The sequence below is a fragment of the Caretta caretta genome, chromosome 9, assembly GCF_965140235.1.
Source record: "Caretta caretta isolate rCarCar2 chromosome 9, rCarCar1.hap1, whole genome shotgun sequence".
NCBI classification, from domain to species: Eukaryota; Metazoa; Chordata; order Testudines; family Cheloniidae; genus Caretta; species Caretta caretta.
In genome coordinates this window covers 20,048,304-20,065,439 of record NC_134214.1, presented here as the reverse complement: position 1 = coordinate 20,065,439, position 17,136 = coordinate 20,048,304, and the positions used below count along the sequence as shown (strand labels likewise).

Below are 17,136 nucleotides of genomic sequence, written 5' to 3'. Positions count from 1 at the left end.
TTTTCTGATTTACATCAGTTGAGAATTAGCACACCTGATAATGTTCTGAAAAACTGTACTAGGTAATTTTATGACTGTGTGTGTCTGCATTTAGACTCCAATCCTCTGCACAGTTCCTAGCATGAGTAGCTGGGCCAGGATGTGGATAGATACATGGGGGGAAAGAATCCTCCCCACAATCACGTAGACTGGCTCCAGCCAGTGGCTGAGGTAGCCGTGCATGCCTCTACCATACCCTTCTCCCCTCTAGGAAAGGAGACTGGAGGAGCATCATAGCAGTACATTTTTGATCCTTCCCCAGCCCAACTCTCAAACTTTGTGTTATCGTGTATTAGGCTCCAGGGAGCTGAACTCTGTGTAAGGAGTGCATGGCCCCTGCACAGCAGCCCAACACACAATCCCTGCCTTGTACAGTGGGACCATTCCGGAGGTGGAAGCAGCATGATTTGGGCATCAGAATAGGAAAAAATATTATAGGGAGGTAGTAGCGCCACTTTAGTTAAGACTTATTCATAACCATTGAAAGTTTGAGGCCTCGAACACTACAGCCTTCTACATGTTCCATCCAGAGCTGTGAGGTACGGTTGTTTGAGGATTTTCTCCCAGTCACTAGCATAGGCCCAGTTTTAATCATGCCATTCCTCCACATGTGGAATTCCTATTGAATCAGCCCAATGAACAGGTGCAACAATAGACCCCTTTCACTGCATGTCAATAGAGCTATGCTAATTTACACTAGGAACTTCTTTCTCAGTAGTAAGTATGGATATTAACTAAAGGGTGGATTTTTTGTGTGTTTCTCCATATTTGTTAAGAACTTCTCTTTAATATATTTTTGCATTTTAACTATGTCTCAGGTATAATTAAAACTTCAGTCAGGACCTATTTCTGTTCTTCTACACAAAGAATTTGAGTAGAATGACTACTGTGTAATGAGAAAAATAATGTCAATGAACAGAAAATGCTTTTGGACCTATATTTTGGTGCAGTCTGTGCTGTGTCATTCTGGGTAGAGTCTTGCACTCAGGCAAAATTATCCAGCCATTGAGGCATTGATCCTTTGCATGAAAAGAACACCTTGCCTTCACAAAGAATTCTGCCACTAATCTGGCTGTAACTGAGGCTATCCATCGTGTCAAAATTTAAAAGGAGGAGTTGTTCTCATTTAAAGAAGTCAATTTCATTAATGCATAATTTAAGAATGTAACTTTATTATCTATTTCCCTCTGCCTTCTACAAAGACATTTGGGAAGACACGAATAAATGAGCATGCAACTCTACAAGTTTTACTGAGTTGTAAAACAAAAAATTAAATGCCCTTGCTTTTGAGGCCATGCTAAATGGAGTACAGGGAAAAGTCAGATTCTTCTTGCCAGCACTGGCTTTAATATGAACTCTTAGGACAGTGGTTCTCCAACTTTTGTATTGGTGACCCATTTCACATACCAAGCCTATGAGCGAGACCCCCCTTATAAATTAAAAACATTTTTTTATATATTTAACACCATTATAAATGCTGGATGCAAAGCGGGGTTTGAGGTGGAGGCTGACAACTTGCGATGCCCCATGTAATAACCTCGCTACCTCCTGAGGGGTCCCGACCCTCAGTTTGAGAACCCCTGACTTAGGACATTGATATATGGATTTATTACTTGTGAAATGAAAATAAAAGCAGCTGTCTATGTATTGTGCTGTTCACCATCTACACTGCTTTAATATGTTTGGGGTGGCATGCAGATAAACAGGCATTTCCTTTCAACATAGCAGTGCTAATCTAAAGTAACTGACATTCACTACCACTGCATCATAACACATTATTAAGGTCTCAAAATAGCAAGAGAATTATTAAGATCGTGACAGAATTTTCTGTTTCACAGGGACTATACTCAGTGTCTCGCCTTTATTCAGAACCCTCTTTTGTAATTATGCCATGGGAAATTTGAACCCAATTTCAGCCAATGATTAATATGTGTGGAATGATAATGATCTCCCATGTTTGTTGTTTTTTAGGAAATATGGGGAAAATGGAAAAGCCTGATTTCCTTCCCTCCCTGCATAATGCACATTTGCTATCCCATACTCCTGCCTAAGCAGTAACGTTGGGACATTAGAAATAATCAGCCACTCATCATTCCCTCCCTCTTGTTCATTTGTATACTTGCGGAGGGTCACTGTTTCCCTAGTTGTTATGGCAACAACTGCCTTTGATAACTGATGTCTCAGACTCCCATAACATTATTCCAAAGAAGGATCCTAGGAGGAGATGTAATGAAAGCAGACTAGGTTTGGAAAAGCCCGAGCTCCTTTTGGGTCTCTACAGGGTAGGTTACACTGTTTCTTTTGAAAGGGCAATTGTTCATTTTAATTTTTTTTTTATTTAGAAATACAAGTTTACATGACAATAAGATACAAAATTCCAATTCCTTTTCCTGTATATTTTTACCTGTTTCTTACAAAGTGGAGGCTATGGCTTTCTGAATATTTACCTCTTTAAAAATGGGAAATGTATATCACTGAGCCCTTACTCAGATTCCTGTCACACAACTTTTATATATATATTCAATGGCACTCGAACTTAGTCCTTACTGATGTCTCTTCATAATAAATTTTGTAATATTGGTAATGTACATAGGACTACACTAAACATACTTATCATAGCATCTGCAACTACTATTCATACAGCTTTTGTAATTATCCTTGCTAATTACAGTTGGGATGTAGAATTGGGTACTGTGTGCTACATTAAAGCTAGAGAAATTAAAACAGAGCCATTTTATGGAACTATTATGTTTTTGGGGGGACTGCAGCTCTTAAGGAAGCATTAGCTAATTAAAAACACTAGCATAGTTCCTGAATAAACCACTAAAGTTAAAGGTTACTTTCACACTTGAGTGGTATATGTCAAAACACTTTTTCCTGGTTTGTAGGCCTTGTGGCATATATAATTTAGAAACCGTGTGCACAGTGGAAAAATTCTGTATATAATGGTGACACAAACACATTGGGTAAGGGATCTTGAAAGGAGATTTGCGGTGTTGTCAATTCTCAGGTTCACTTTCTTTAAGAATATTTTTTCAAGTCTCTATCTGACTTTTTAGATCAGTCCTTATCTGTGGGCTGTATTAGTTTTTTTTTTTTTCCTGCTTTTTGTGTTTGTAAACTGAGCCTGTTGGAGTGTGAAATCTATCAACAGAGAGAATTTTTAATATTTCACTATATTATATATTTCAGTCTCCAACCGTGGTATTGTTTTCAGATTAGGGAGGTTTCTCTAAAATGGTTTCATTTTTTACCTAAATGTACAAATATCTTTAGTATCTTACCTTGCTCCAAGCTGATCAATTGTGATAGAAAATAAATAGACCTAACAGACCCAAAGAAAGGCAATCTCAGATTAAAAATATTTAGGCTTGAAAATATTAATTTTTATTGTCAAATGTCAATAAACATTGAGTTTGTGACACACACACACACAAACCGATGTAAAGTATTTCTGTCGATGATAATCAAAATGTACCGGTAGACAAAATGAAAAAAAAAAGTTAGATTTAAGGATATTTATTTTGTATATTTTGACATATGATCCTTGAAAGATTTATGAATTTGCTTCTGAATAAGCAATGCAAGTGAACTCTTCAACGGTTTGTGGAAACCTCACTGAAATGTTGCTCATGTATGTTTGTGACCTCTGTAAAATGAACATTGATCAATGCTGATGTATCTAAAGAAGTTCCATAACTTTATTGTTCATATGGTGTAAAATCTGTTGGCAGGATCAGGACACCAGCATTCATCCCTAGCATCAATACCAGTTACTTCTACTCTTGCCTTTGAACTTTACTTTGCAATGAATTGCCTAGCTGGACATAATGGATGCAGGGGGAGACTGAGAGTTAGGTGCCTAACTGATATTTGTACTTTTGAAAATCTTTCCTACTGTTTGGAGTAAGTATGGATTGTTATGAGAGAGGAAGGAAAGATCTTGCCATTGGCATGAAAGGGTGAAAGCTTGCGGGGGGAAGTACTGCAGGTAAAACAGATCAAGTAAGATGTATCTAGAGAATCATTAGTATGAAGAGAGATTTAAAATAGAGGACTTGTGTTGTATTTAAAGAGAGAATATCATATCTTTTTGATGGATATGCCCATAAAAATGTTTATTAGACAAAGCCCATTAAGTTTTGGTATCTCAGAATTTTGGGCTGGCTTCAGCCCAGTTGTATAGCATGGTTGTTTTGCTTAACCACTCTTAATGCTTTCTAATGCCCCCATAGCATACAATTAAAATTGACTTCACTGACATCAAGAACAGGCCTTAAAACTGCAGAAACCTCCATTTTATCTTTGAAAGTCTCTTATGAATGTTTCCAGGTCCAAATGTATACATCTCTTAATTCAGCATAAAATTTTCTACACTACACTTCTGACCAGTCAAAAAATTATACAAGTTCCGGGCCTGGTATTTTTTGTAGCCCTAGGACTGCATAAAAACCCAAGAACATATCCAGGGAAGCAGATAGGAGTTGTTCTCACAAAACCCTCGGGTTTTAGTACTGTCTGCCTTGTGTAAATGCTAAGTAGTATTCTAATCGCTATTATCACCAGGGATTAGATACTACTGGAAGGACAACCTTGGCTGTGGGTGTTCTGTAGGCATTTTCTTTTATTTCCTTAGGGCTCTGGCCTCATATGCTTTTTAGAATTATTATTATTGGGAAACACATTTCAAGACTATATCTGCTTTTTACTTTTGTCTAAAATGTAAGTCACAATTGCAAATCTTTCAAGTGTTCTAACAATTCAGTTTGTGTGCTTCTTACCATATAGATCTGTGCATAGAGTCTAATTGAATGGCATCACTAAGAAATAAATAACACTCAGCCACAAAGGGTCAGAATCATAAAAGGGAAATTCATGGATAGAAAATAGTATCACTGATTTTATTCCTTGCACATTTCTGCTATGAACTTGTACAGGATTAAAGGTATAAACAGTTTCAATAAACAGATTATTTTGTTTAGAGCCTATTGAACCCTTTGATTTCCGTGGGTTTTGGGTAGTCACTTAACCAGCAACCTTTGCATTGTTTTATTGCTTGAAACAATTATTTATGACCAGTTCCTTTTTAAATGTGCATTTTCATCAAATGATCTTTTTTAAAATATATATGTCTACGCAGACACGTGTTATACTAACTAATGATCCTCCTTCAAAACCCTCCTTAAAACTCTGCTTTGACATGAGGCCTACACAAACATTGACAATGGTTAGGTTGCTGTTGTGCTGAAACCATAACATACCATGCTGACCATATTTGTCTCCTTGTTTCTTTGTACTCCCCCATCCGTCTGTATCCATCTGTTGTCTCTTGTTTTAGATTATAAACTTTTTGGGACAAGGACTGTCTTTTTGTTCCTGATCCATGATAGGAGGTTCTAGGTGCAACTATTCTACTACTACTACTAATAATAATAATAATTAATAATTATCCTGGGGAGAAAAATCTCACTGTGAACTTGTGGTACCATTCAAATCAATGGGAATTTTGCCATTGGCTTCAGCAGGACCAGGGTTTCCCTCAACATTCCTGGGTAGCTTTCAGAACTCTGCCTGTGAATGTTAGACATTTTCTTGAAGTGTATGGATTTTGTTGTTTTGCTAAGCACGGTCTATATTTGTAGTACTGTACAAGACACAATGATAAAGAACATGCCTGTCCTAAAGTCTAAAAGGGCAGACATAAGGAACACAGATGGTCTAAGAAACATAGCATAGGGAGTCACTTGTTTTTATTTTAAATGAAATAATCTTTAATTTTCCAATGAACCTAGGTCATATTTTCATAGACCAGATGATATTGCAGTTTTTATTCCAGATTTGAGCTGGGAAAGTAATATTGTACCTGTAATACCTTTACTAGTTTATTTAGCAGATATGTTCAGGGATCTGAATTGGGGTATAACATCACCCCTACAATAACCATTAAATAAACCAAAGTGTGGGCTTATCCTGCAAATCTTTACTCATGCATGTATTTCTTACTCCCATGAGTAAAGCTTTGCAAGATTGTGCCGTATAGCATTAACAAGAATAATTAATTTATTAAATTTATCAATTTATCTGTTATTTTAATTACCCAGCCTCATACAAAATCATTCCATATCATTCCAGTTCTAATTTCCCAGGAGGTAGTACACTATGCTACAGCACTATAGTTATTTTTGTGTTCCTTCTGAAGCCGATTCTGAATAGAAAGTGTGCTACTCTTGACCTGGTTCCTGCCTGTTGAGATGTCCCTTTAGATCCGTGTAGGCAAAGGATCTATATACGGTATGAGACAGAGGATGCTATGAATCTTTTTCTTTCTCTTTCTGTATAAGTGGTCTTAGCTCTGAAGATTTTAATACATTTTTTTCTAGTCAGAATTTCCAAAAGCTTAGAGTCTTACAGATGTATTTCTTTCCAAAAAAGTATTGTTTCTGCACAAACTGGGAAAGATGAAATCATTTATTTCAGTGAATGGGCTGTGAAGGCTGAAGTACAGATAACTATTATGAAGGATTACAGGACCCCAGACTGAAGAACTCCCAAGAAAGAAATTGTTGTAGCCACCTACAGGAGGAAAGGGGGAAATGAACCGAATGTGTACTATATTTGCATATACAAAGTAGATACTGTGTTTTAAAAGTTGTTGTTCATAATTTGCAGACAGGTTATTTTATTTAATTAACTGCAGAATTTGTGAAGCATTTGTTATTGTTAAAGCTATTCTCCTGAACTGCAAGAAGATGAAGATGTTCAGGTGAAAAGCAATTTAAGAGATTTTGCCATAAATTATTGTATTAATTATTATTATGGATTGTCAAGGTTCCTCCCCCACTCTGAACTCTAGGGTACAGATGTGGGGACCTGCATGAAAAACCTCCTAAGCTTATCTTTACCAGCTTAGGTCAAAACTTCCCCAAGGTACAAAATATTACAACCGTTATCCTTGGAATGGCCGCTACCACCACCAAACTAATACTGGTTACTGGGGAAGAGCTGTTTGGACGCGTCTTTCCCCCCAAAATACTTCCCAAAACCTTGCACCCCACTTCCTGGACAAGGTTTGGTAAAAAGCCTCACCAATTTGCCTAGGTGACTACAGACCCAGACCCTTGGATCTTAAGAACAATGAACAATCCTCCCAACACTTGCACCCCCCCTTTCCTGGGAAATGTTGGATAAAAAGCCTCACCAATTTGCATAGGTGACCACAGACCCAAATCCTTGGATCTGAGAACAATGAAAAAGCATTCAGTGTTTTACAAGAAGACTTTTAATAAAAATAGCAGTAAATAGAAATAAAGAAATCCCCCCTGTAAAATCAGGATGGTAGATATCTTATAGGGTAATTAGATTCAAAAACATAGAGAACCCCTCTAGGCAAAACCTTAAGTTACAAAAAAGATACACAGACAGAAATAGTTATTCTATTCAGCACAATTCTTTTCTCAGCCATTTAAAGAAATCATAATCTAACACATACCTAGCTAGATTACTTACTAAAAGTTCTAAGACTCCATTCCTGTTCTGTCTCTGGCAAGAGCAGCATACAGACAGACACAAACCCTTTGTTTGTCTCCCTCCTCCCAGCTTTTTAAAGTATCTTGTCTCCTCATTGGTCATTTTGGTCAGGTGCCAGCGAGGTTACCTTTAGCTTCTTAACCCTTTACAGGTGAGAGGAGCTTTCCCCTGGCCAGGAGAGATTTCAAAGGGGTTTACCCTTCCCTTTATATTTATGACACGCCCCCCAAATCTCAGCTAGGGTGAAACACTGGCTGGGATTTCTTCCTGGAGCTCTAGGAAAAACAGAGTTAATAAGACACATGCATCTCTAAATATACTACCAAGTACATAAAGACTAACAATATTTTCCACATCTCAAGGACGATTTTAACCAGTTGACTCTGGGAAACTTTCACGGGAGAGTGCATCAGCCACTTTGTTAGAAGCTCCTGAGATGTGTTGGATGTCGAAATCAAAATCTTGGAGAGCTAAACTCCACCGAAGAAGTTTTTTGTTAGTTTCTTTGACGGTGTGAAGCCACTTCAGTGCAGCATGGTCGGTTTGCAGGTGGAAACGCCGTCCCCAAACATATGGGCGTAGCTTTTCCAGAGCGTAGACAATGGCGTAACATTCTTTTTCAGTGACTGACCAGTTGCTTTCCCTCTCAGACAGTTTTTTGCTGAGAAACACTACAGGGTGGAATTCTTGATCAGGTCCTTTCTGCATTAAAACTGCTCCCACACCATGCTCGGACGCATCTGTGGTTACTAGGAACGGTTTGTCAAAGTCTGGGGCCCTTAGTACAGGGTCAGACATGAGTGTCGCTTTAAGCTTGTTAAAGGCCTTCTGACACTTTCCGGTCCACTGAACAGCATTTGGCTGTTTCTTTTTGGTTAGGTCTGTCAGTGGGGCAGCGATTTGGCTGTAGTGTGGTACAAAGCGTCTGTAATAACCGGCCAAGCCTAAGAAGGATTGAACCTGTTTCTTTGACTTTGGGACAGGCCACTTTTGGATAGCATCCACTTTGGCCTGTAGGGGGCTGATAGTTCCTTGACCCACCTGGTGTCCAAGGTAAGTCACTCTGTTTAGGCCTATTTGACACTTCTTAGCCTTAACAGTTAGTCCTGCCTCCCTTATGCGCTCAAGGACTTTTTGTAGATGTTCCAGGTGGTCTGCCCAGGAATCCGAAAATATGGCCACATCGTCAAGGTAGGCGACTGCATATTCTCCTAATCCCGCTAGGAGACCATCTACAAGTCTTTGGAAAGTGGCGGGTGCATTTCGCAGCCCGAAAGGGAGTACATTAAATTCATACAGCCCGAGATGTGTGATGAAGGCTGACCTTTCCTTGGCAGATTCATCTAGCGGTACCTGCCAGTACCCCTTGGTTAAGTCCAAGGTAGAGATGAACTGGGCCTGTCCCAGTTTCTCTAATAGTTCATCTGTGCGTGGCATTGGATAGTTGTCTGGGCGAGTTACAGCATTTAGCTTACGGTAGTCCACGCAAAAACGTATTTCCCCATCTGGTTTGGGAACTAGAACCACTGGAGATGCCCATGCACTTTCAGAGGGGCGGATTACCCCCATCTGTAACATATCCTGGATCTCCCGTTCTATAGCAGTTTTAGCTTGAGGAGACACCCGGTAAGGTTGGACCCTAATTGGGTGAGCATTACCTGTGTCAATGGAGTGGTGTGCCCGTTCAGTCAGTCCTGGGGTGGCTGAGAACGTTGGCGCGTAGCTAGTGCACAGCTCCTGGATCTGCTGTCGCTGCATACGCCCAAGGGTCATGGAGAGGTTCACCTCTTCCACACCACCACCACATTTCCCTTCGTAGTAGACACCTTTGGGCCACTCAGCGTCGTCTCTTCCGTGGGCTGTAAACTGACAAACCTTTAATTCTCTGGAATAAAAGGGCTTTAGAGAATTAATATGGTACACCTTAGGCTTTCGGTTGGAGGTGGGGAATGCTATGAGGTAATTAACAGCTCCCAGGCGCTCCTGGACCGTGAATGGCCCTTCCCACGATGCTTCCATTTTATGGGCCTGGAGCGCCTTTAAGACCATGACCTGGTCTCCTACTTTGAAGGAACGCTCTCTGGCATGCTTATCATACCAGGCTTTTTGCTCTTTTTGAGCATCCTGTAAGTTTTCTCTAGCAAGGGCTAAAGAGGTTCGGAGGGTGTTTTGTAGGTTGGTTACAAAGTCCAGAATGTTAGTTCCTGGAGAAGGTGTAAATCCCTCCCATTGCTGCTTCACCAACTGCAATGGCCCCTTAACCTCACGGCCATATACAAGTTCAAATGGGGAAAACCCTAAACTGGGATGTGGTACAGCTCTGTAGGCAAAGAGCAACTGCTGCAACACTAGGTCCCAATCATTGGAGTGCTCATTTACAAATTTACGTATCATGGCCCCCAAAGTTCCATTAAACTTCTCCACCATGCCATTTGTTTGATGGTGGTAAGGAGTGGCAACCAAGTGATTTACCCCATGAGCTTCCCAAAGGTTTTTCATAGTTCCTGCCAGGAAATTAGTCCCTGCATCTGTGAGGATGTCGGAGGGCCAACCTACCCTGGCAAAAATGTCTGCTAGTGCCTGGCACACACTTTTAGCCCTGGTGTTGCTTAGAGCTACTGCTTCCGGCCATCGGGTGGCAAAATCCATGAAAGTCAGTATGTACTGCTTTCCTCTGGGTGTCTTTTTCGGAAAAGGACCCAGAATATCCACAGCTACTCGCTGAAATGGAACTTCAATGATGGGGAGTGGCTGGAGAGGGGCTTTGACCTGGTCTTGGGGTTTTCCCACTCTTTGGCACACCTCACAAGACTGGACATAGGTAGAAACATCCTTGCCCATTCCCTCCCAGTGGAATGACCCCCCCAAACGGTCTTTGGTCCTGTTCACCCCAGCATGGCCACTAGGGTGATCGTGGGCTAAGCTCAAGAGCTTGGCCCGGTATTTAGTTGGAACTACCAACTGTCTCCGAGGATGCCAGTCTTCCTGGTATCCACCAGAAAGAGTTTCCTTGTATAAAAGTCCTCTTTCTATAACAAACCTGGATCGATTAGAAGAGCTGAGAGGCGGTGGGTTGCTCCGTGCCGCCGTCCAAGCTCTCTGGAGGCTTTCATCTGCTTCCTGTTCGGTCTGGAACTGTTCCCTTGATGCTGGAGACATCAGTTCCTCATGGGATTGTGGACCTAGGCTTGGTCCCTCTGGAAGCGATATAGGGGATGGAGCTGTTTCTGTTGACTGTGAACCGCTCTCTGCTGGTGCACTATGTTGGGATTCAGGCTCCGGCTGAGCCTCTTGGGTCGGGTTATCGGCTGCTGCCAGTTCAGGTTCGGTGGGGCCCTCTGGTGTTGAGGTTGCAAGTACTGGATTCAGTGCTGACACGGGGTCTGGTGTTGGTTGTTCGGCTGGTTCCGGTTCTGGGACTGGTTCCGTCTGGGTCTCTGGGACTGGATCCACTACTGCTGTTGCAGACATTGGCCTGGGGTCCAGGTCCATCACCTCTGACTGGGTCCTGATAGAAGTTTCCGGAACAGAGCTAGGCCTCACGGCTTGTTTAGCCTGGCTGCGGGTGACCATTCCCACCCTCTTGGCCTGTTTCACATGATTGGCCAAGTCTTCCCCCAACAGCATGGGGATGGGATAATCATCATAGACTGCAAAAGTCCACATTCCTGACCAGCCCTTGTACTGGACAGGCAACTTGGCTGTAGGCAAATTGAAAGAGTTGGACTTGAAGGGTTGAATCGTCACTTGGATCTCTGGGTTGATTAAATTGGGGTCCACTAAGGAAGCATGGATAGCTGACACTTGTGCTCCGGTGTCCCTCCACGCGGTGACCTTCTTCCCGCCCACACTCACAGCTTCCCTCCGCTCCAAGGGTATCTGGGAGGTATCTGGGCCTGTGGACCTCTGGTGTGATTCCGGTGCAATGAACTGTAATCTGTTGGGGTTCTTGGGGCAGTTGGCCTTTACATGCCCCAGCTCGTTACACTTAAAACATCGTCCAGCTGACGGGTCACTGGGGCGAGGAGGGTTGCTGGAGAACGGGGTGGTGGGACGATAAGGGGTCTGGAGGGTTCTTTGGGAGGTAGGTGGGGCTTTGGGCGGCCCCCGGTAATAGGGTGTGGTCTGGGGTGGTCCCTTCTGGTCTCCGCTCCAACTGCGACCAGTTTTCTTCTTCTCTGCCACCTCCACCCATCTGGCTCCAATCTCTCCTGCCTCGATTACAGTTTTGGGCTTCCCGTCTAGGATGTATCTTTCTATTTCCTCAGGAACACCCTCTAAGAATTGTTCCATTTGCATTAGGAAGGGCAAATTTACTGGAGATTCAACACTTGCTCCTGATATCCAGGCATCCCAATGTTTCACAATGTGGTAGGCATGTCGGGTAAATGACATGTCTGGTTTCCACCTTAGGGCTCTGAACCTCCGACGAGACTGCTCGGGTGTTATCCCCATTCTGACTCTCGCCTTGGATTTAAACAGTTCATACTTGTTCATGTGTTCTTTAGGCATTTCAGCTGCCACCTCAGCTAAGGGTCCACTGAGCTGCGGCCTCAGCTCTACCATGTATTGGTCAGTAGAGATGTTGTACCCAAGGCAGGCCCTTTCAAAGTTTTCTAAGAAGGCCTCAGTATCACCTGCCTTGTAGGTGGGGAACTTTCTGGGATGGGAAGTGGTACCTGGAGAAGGATTGCTAGGGTTTGTTGGTATATTCTGCTGGGCCTTTATCCTCTCCACCTCCTCCACATGCTTCCTCTCTTTTTCCTTCTCCTCCTCCACATGCTTCCTCTCTTTTTCCTTCTCCTCCTCCACATGCTTCCTCTCTTTTTCCTTCTCCTCCTCCACATGCTTCCTTGCCTCCATTTCCCTCTTGTGGGCAGCCTCCTGTACCTCCTTCTCCAGCCGCATGAGTTCTATCTGTCTTTCATGTTCCCTTTGTCTTTCCTCAGCCTGAAATTTGGCTAATTCCAGCTGTAGTTGAGCTGAGGATTTGGTCATTCTAACCTCTCTGTTTTTAACTAACTTTACACTAAAAGTTCTAAGACTCCATTCCTGTTCTGTCTCTGGCAAGAGCAGCATACAGACAGACACAAACCCTTTGTTTGTCTCCCTCCTCCCAGCTTTTTAAAGTATCTTGTCTCCTCATTGGTCATTTTGGTCAGGTGCCAGCGAGGTTACCTTTAGCTTCTTAACCCTTTACAGGTGAGAGGAGCTTTCCCCTGGCCAGGAGAGATTTCAAAGGGGTTTACTCTTCCCTTTATATTTATGACATGGATTATTTGCATTACAATAGTGTCTAGGAGCCTAGTCATGAAACAGGACCCCATTGTGCCAGGCACTGTAGAAACACGAAACACAAAGACAGTCCCTGTCCCGATGAGCTTACACTCTAACAGGATCTAATTTAACTTGCCAAATAGCCACCACTGTGATAAAGGAATTAAGTCAGATGCTCTACAGTGTTTCCATAGATAACCAGAAATCCTAAAAAGGCCATGTATGAATCCCTGATATAACTGCAGATCAGCTTGACCAGATGATTTCAGGATGATTAACAGAAATCCTATATTTGGAGAAATGACCATGAATTTTAAAATAGTTCAATACTGACTCAAGTAATGTCATCTCAGAAACCTAATAAACTGTAAAAATATTTCTATTTGAAGTCTAATATTGCCATATTGCTTCCTTAAGGAGGTTGATTGAATTGGTGATTAACTGAACAAGCCCTGTCTTGATGAGCAAAAAGAGTGTGTATTTTCAATTATTTAAACTCAGTCAGGTTAGTTGAACACTATTGGAAAACCCTAGTAAGATGCAGGTTGGTATGCTTAAAGCTGTGTTAGCTGGCCATGTGCTAGTCTGGAGGGGAAGTCGAGAAGAGATTCCAGATATTTGTGCTCGGTGTTAGAGGTTAGAAGGCCACTGTTGCTAAATTAACATCATCTACTATTATGTTCCCAGCAATTGGGAAGGGGAGAGGATGAGGAGATCAGTTGGATGGCTACTCTGATGCCTGAAGAATTGTGCCCACTAGCTTGAGCAGAGCTAATGCTTGTCTGCATACTGGGGCTGGGAAGCATGCTCTATACTCCAGTGGCTAGCCTGTGCCGTCACTCTTGCCAGAGTGGCCACACATCTATTTTTACTCTCTAGTTCAAGCAGAGCTAGCCCGTGTCTGTCCATTCAGGTTGGGAGGTACACTAATAGTTGTGTAAACATACCCTCAGAGATTTCTGCTATATCTAAACTAGGAGGTGCCTTTGGTACCTGTATAGTAATAGCAAATTGTGACATTTTCATGTCTTCTTCTGTACCTACATCACAGGCATAATGTGGGAATTAAATAGCTAATATTTGTAAAATACTCTGAGGATGGAAAAGTGTTTAAGTATTTATTATCAAATAGAATAAAGATATTGAATTTCAATGGAACAAATTTTAGAAAAACTGATAATATGTAGGGGAATAGAATAGGAGTAGAAAGGAGATAGAGAAGGGCAACAAAGTTTTTGTAAAAGATAAGTTAATGAATATCCAATGTTTATGTGCCATCTAGGAGTCAAAGCAATATCAAGAGGTAATAATGGGGGGGGAGGGATAGTTCAGTGGTTTGAGCATTGGCCTGCTAAACCCAGGGTTGTGAATTCAATCCTTGAGGGGGCCATTTAGGGATCTGGGGCAAAAATAAGGGACGATACTTGGTCCTGCTGTGAAGGCTGGGGACTGGACTCAACAACCTTTCAAGGTCGCTTCCAGTTCTATGAGATAGGTATATCTCCATATTATTATTATAAGAGGTAATAATGTGCAAACTGTACTTTAAGCGAGAGAGTCAAGTGAGGGATAAATAATATTTTTGGCTTGTCAGTTATTTTATTTTTCTCTATTTTCTCTTTGTTTTTTAAGCAAATGTTGAGTTTGTGTCAATTTTAATCCAGACTCATCACCCAGGTACACAAGAGGAATGGAAATCTGGAATGAGGAGGAAAGAAATAGTTTAGCAGATGGTAAGAAACAAAAAGCTACAGCACAGAACCAAAGGCAGACTGTAAAAACGGGTAATATTTCAAGTACGTAACCAAGTAGTCAGTGAGGGAAGCAGTAGGACCTCCTAAAAATGGCAAGTGACATTTATAGACAGAAAGGTAGGCATTGCTTAAGAAAATAAAATAAAAATGAATTCTTTATCTGTGTTTAAAAGGAAGATGAGCAACAAAGACTAGAATTTGACCTAAATTTTCCAGTGGGAATAAAACTAAAAGTGATAAAAAAAACAAACAAAAAAAAAAAAAAACCCAAGATCTTGTTAGGAAAGGGGATCTAAAAATTATTGTCCAAAAACTATTAAAATGTCCTGGTTCAGATTTTGAAAAAAGTGGTCAAAGAGGTAGGTAAGTCTTAAATAAATACATTTAATTGGTCAGAGAGAAGGTTATATAATACCTACTCGATCTGGAGAAGATTCAGAAAAACTCTAAACCCTGAATGCTTGATATAAGTTGCGAAGATATCAGAAATTCTTAAAAAGCACAGAAAGCAGAGAACATCTTCAAAATTATGATTAAACTAACCACATCCAGAAATGCATTTACAGCAGGTCATCCCTAATGAAACAAACATTTTTTTTAAAGTAAGCAACAGAAAATTGACACATGGTAAGTTTTTGATATACTTCGTCTTCATTAAATTAGCACAGTAATACACAGTATCTACATGGCCCCTAAATATGGAAAGAGATAAACTACTTCAGCAGATGAAGAACTGGGTTTTGTAGGAAAGACAAAATAAGTGGAAGCAGATCGTACTGAAAGGAAGTGGGGATGTAACAATGTTCCGAATCAGAACCAATTGCCTTCACTTTATGTTCTATATCAATGACCTCAGAAAGGTGCATGTATTTGGGAGAGAAAATTTACTGCTGATTAACTGCTGGGATGCTTGACATTGGACTATGAGTGCAAAGGAGGAAGCAGATGAGGGGTGGGGTGAGATGGAATTGAGAATTTGTTGGGTCTGCTAGGAGACAAGCAAATAAGTGACTTATGCAATTAACAGTAGAGAAATATGAGGTGAAAATAGAGAAAGGAAATAAACAGTAATCTCAGCACTCATATGCTACAAAATATTCCAGCAGGAGAAACATCTGGGACTCTGGAGGATAGAATGAAAATAAAACCTTTGGCATAATGCTCAATGGCATTAAAAATGATTCTAAGTACAAATACAGAAAGTGGATATTACTTAGAGGGATTTATTTTTAGTACTATGCAAAGGGGTATCAATTTAGCAACAGTCAGACTGTATTTTAAATTGTGTGCAATTCATCTCACCTTATTACAGCAAGATTTTATAGCTATACATACAGGTGGTACAGCAAAGGACTGCAGAAGGCAATAGTCTTATGCAAGCACTCAGGATTTTATTTCTTTCAAAGGCAAAAACTATGTTATAATATGATTATGTTGTTGTTATAAGTGATTGAAACAAAGATTCTAAATATGTTCTGGAGAAACTTGGGCTAAATCCTGCTCTTGGCTCAAAGGTGCAATAAGAGATTCATTTTTGCAAACGGGAGCTGAACATGGACTCAGATTTTATTTGTTTGTTTTTCAAGGGGTAATGAGGAAGATTCAAGGAATAGTCAGAAAGCGGGAGAGCAGACTTTTATATGCAATTTGTATTATGTATAAAGGTGTTGGAATGGATGAACTTTTGCTGTTTTTCATCCTAAAATTTCTTATGATATAAAATGCAGATCTGTGTGTGTTCTTCTGAGTATTTGGGAAGGATTCTAGAGATGAATCAGTGGCGTATAGAGGATTCTGAGGTGGCTATATTTTGATACTACAAGAGTCTGTGCATAAAGGGCTTATAGGAAGGGCCACATTCCACCATTGGATGTACAGATGGGGGATCTCAATGAAATCCCACTGGGATCACTGTGCATGCATCAAAAACTGGAAATTAGCCTTTGTGGAAAATATGATGAATTGTTAAGCTACAAAAGAGCCAGATAAGAAAAGAAAATAATTGGAACTTCTTTAAAAACAGAATGGAACTATTGTAATACCAAGGACTAATTTTAATTTTTTCAGGCAACTGTAATGTGATGCATTTGTTAGCAAAGGGGTTAAAAGAAGTTCCATCTATGTTATTCTAATGTTTAATTAATAAATTAGGGGGATTGACATTTGAATAATTATAAAGAAATTGGGATGAGGAAATAAGGAGGGGTCTGTTAAGAAGGAGAGTGTTCTTTCTGAGTTAAAGTAATTTTGACATTAAACTCAAAGGCCACACTGATCATTCAGTGTAGAATATAAAACCAATTTTCTATGTAGAGCACGAAATAATCACATTGGTTCATTCATCAAAAGTGTGATCTGGCTGATCAAAATTGAGTGATAACAGGGTTTGTCTATTTTCTTCATTTCCAGCTCTCTGGATTCTTATAGGCTAGTGCAACATTTCTGGGTGCTGGAAGGGGGTTTAAAACTAATAATCTGTTTCGAATGAGTCTCCTAAGTCCCAATATAATATGTTTGAGCCAATGGTAGGGAAGGGAAG

General features: G+C 40.8%; 1 long non-coding RNA gene across 2 annotated transcripts in view; it reads left to right on the top strand.

Annotated features, from left to right (window-relative positions):
- Positions 1-17,136, top strand: part of LOC125643082 (uncharacterized) — a 516,356-nt gene that overhangs the window by 285,962 nt on the left and 213,258 nt on the right. The window contains exon 1 of one of the 2 annotated variants that reach the window (XR_007358580.2): positions 2,238-2,321. The exons of the other annotated variant lie outside the window; for it this stretch is intronic. This is a non-coding gene — a long non-coding RNA (uncharacterized LOC125643082). Of the gene's footprint in view, positions 1-2,237; positions 2,322-17,136 lie in introns of those variants that run through there. 2 annotated transcript variants of the gene reach the window in all.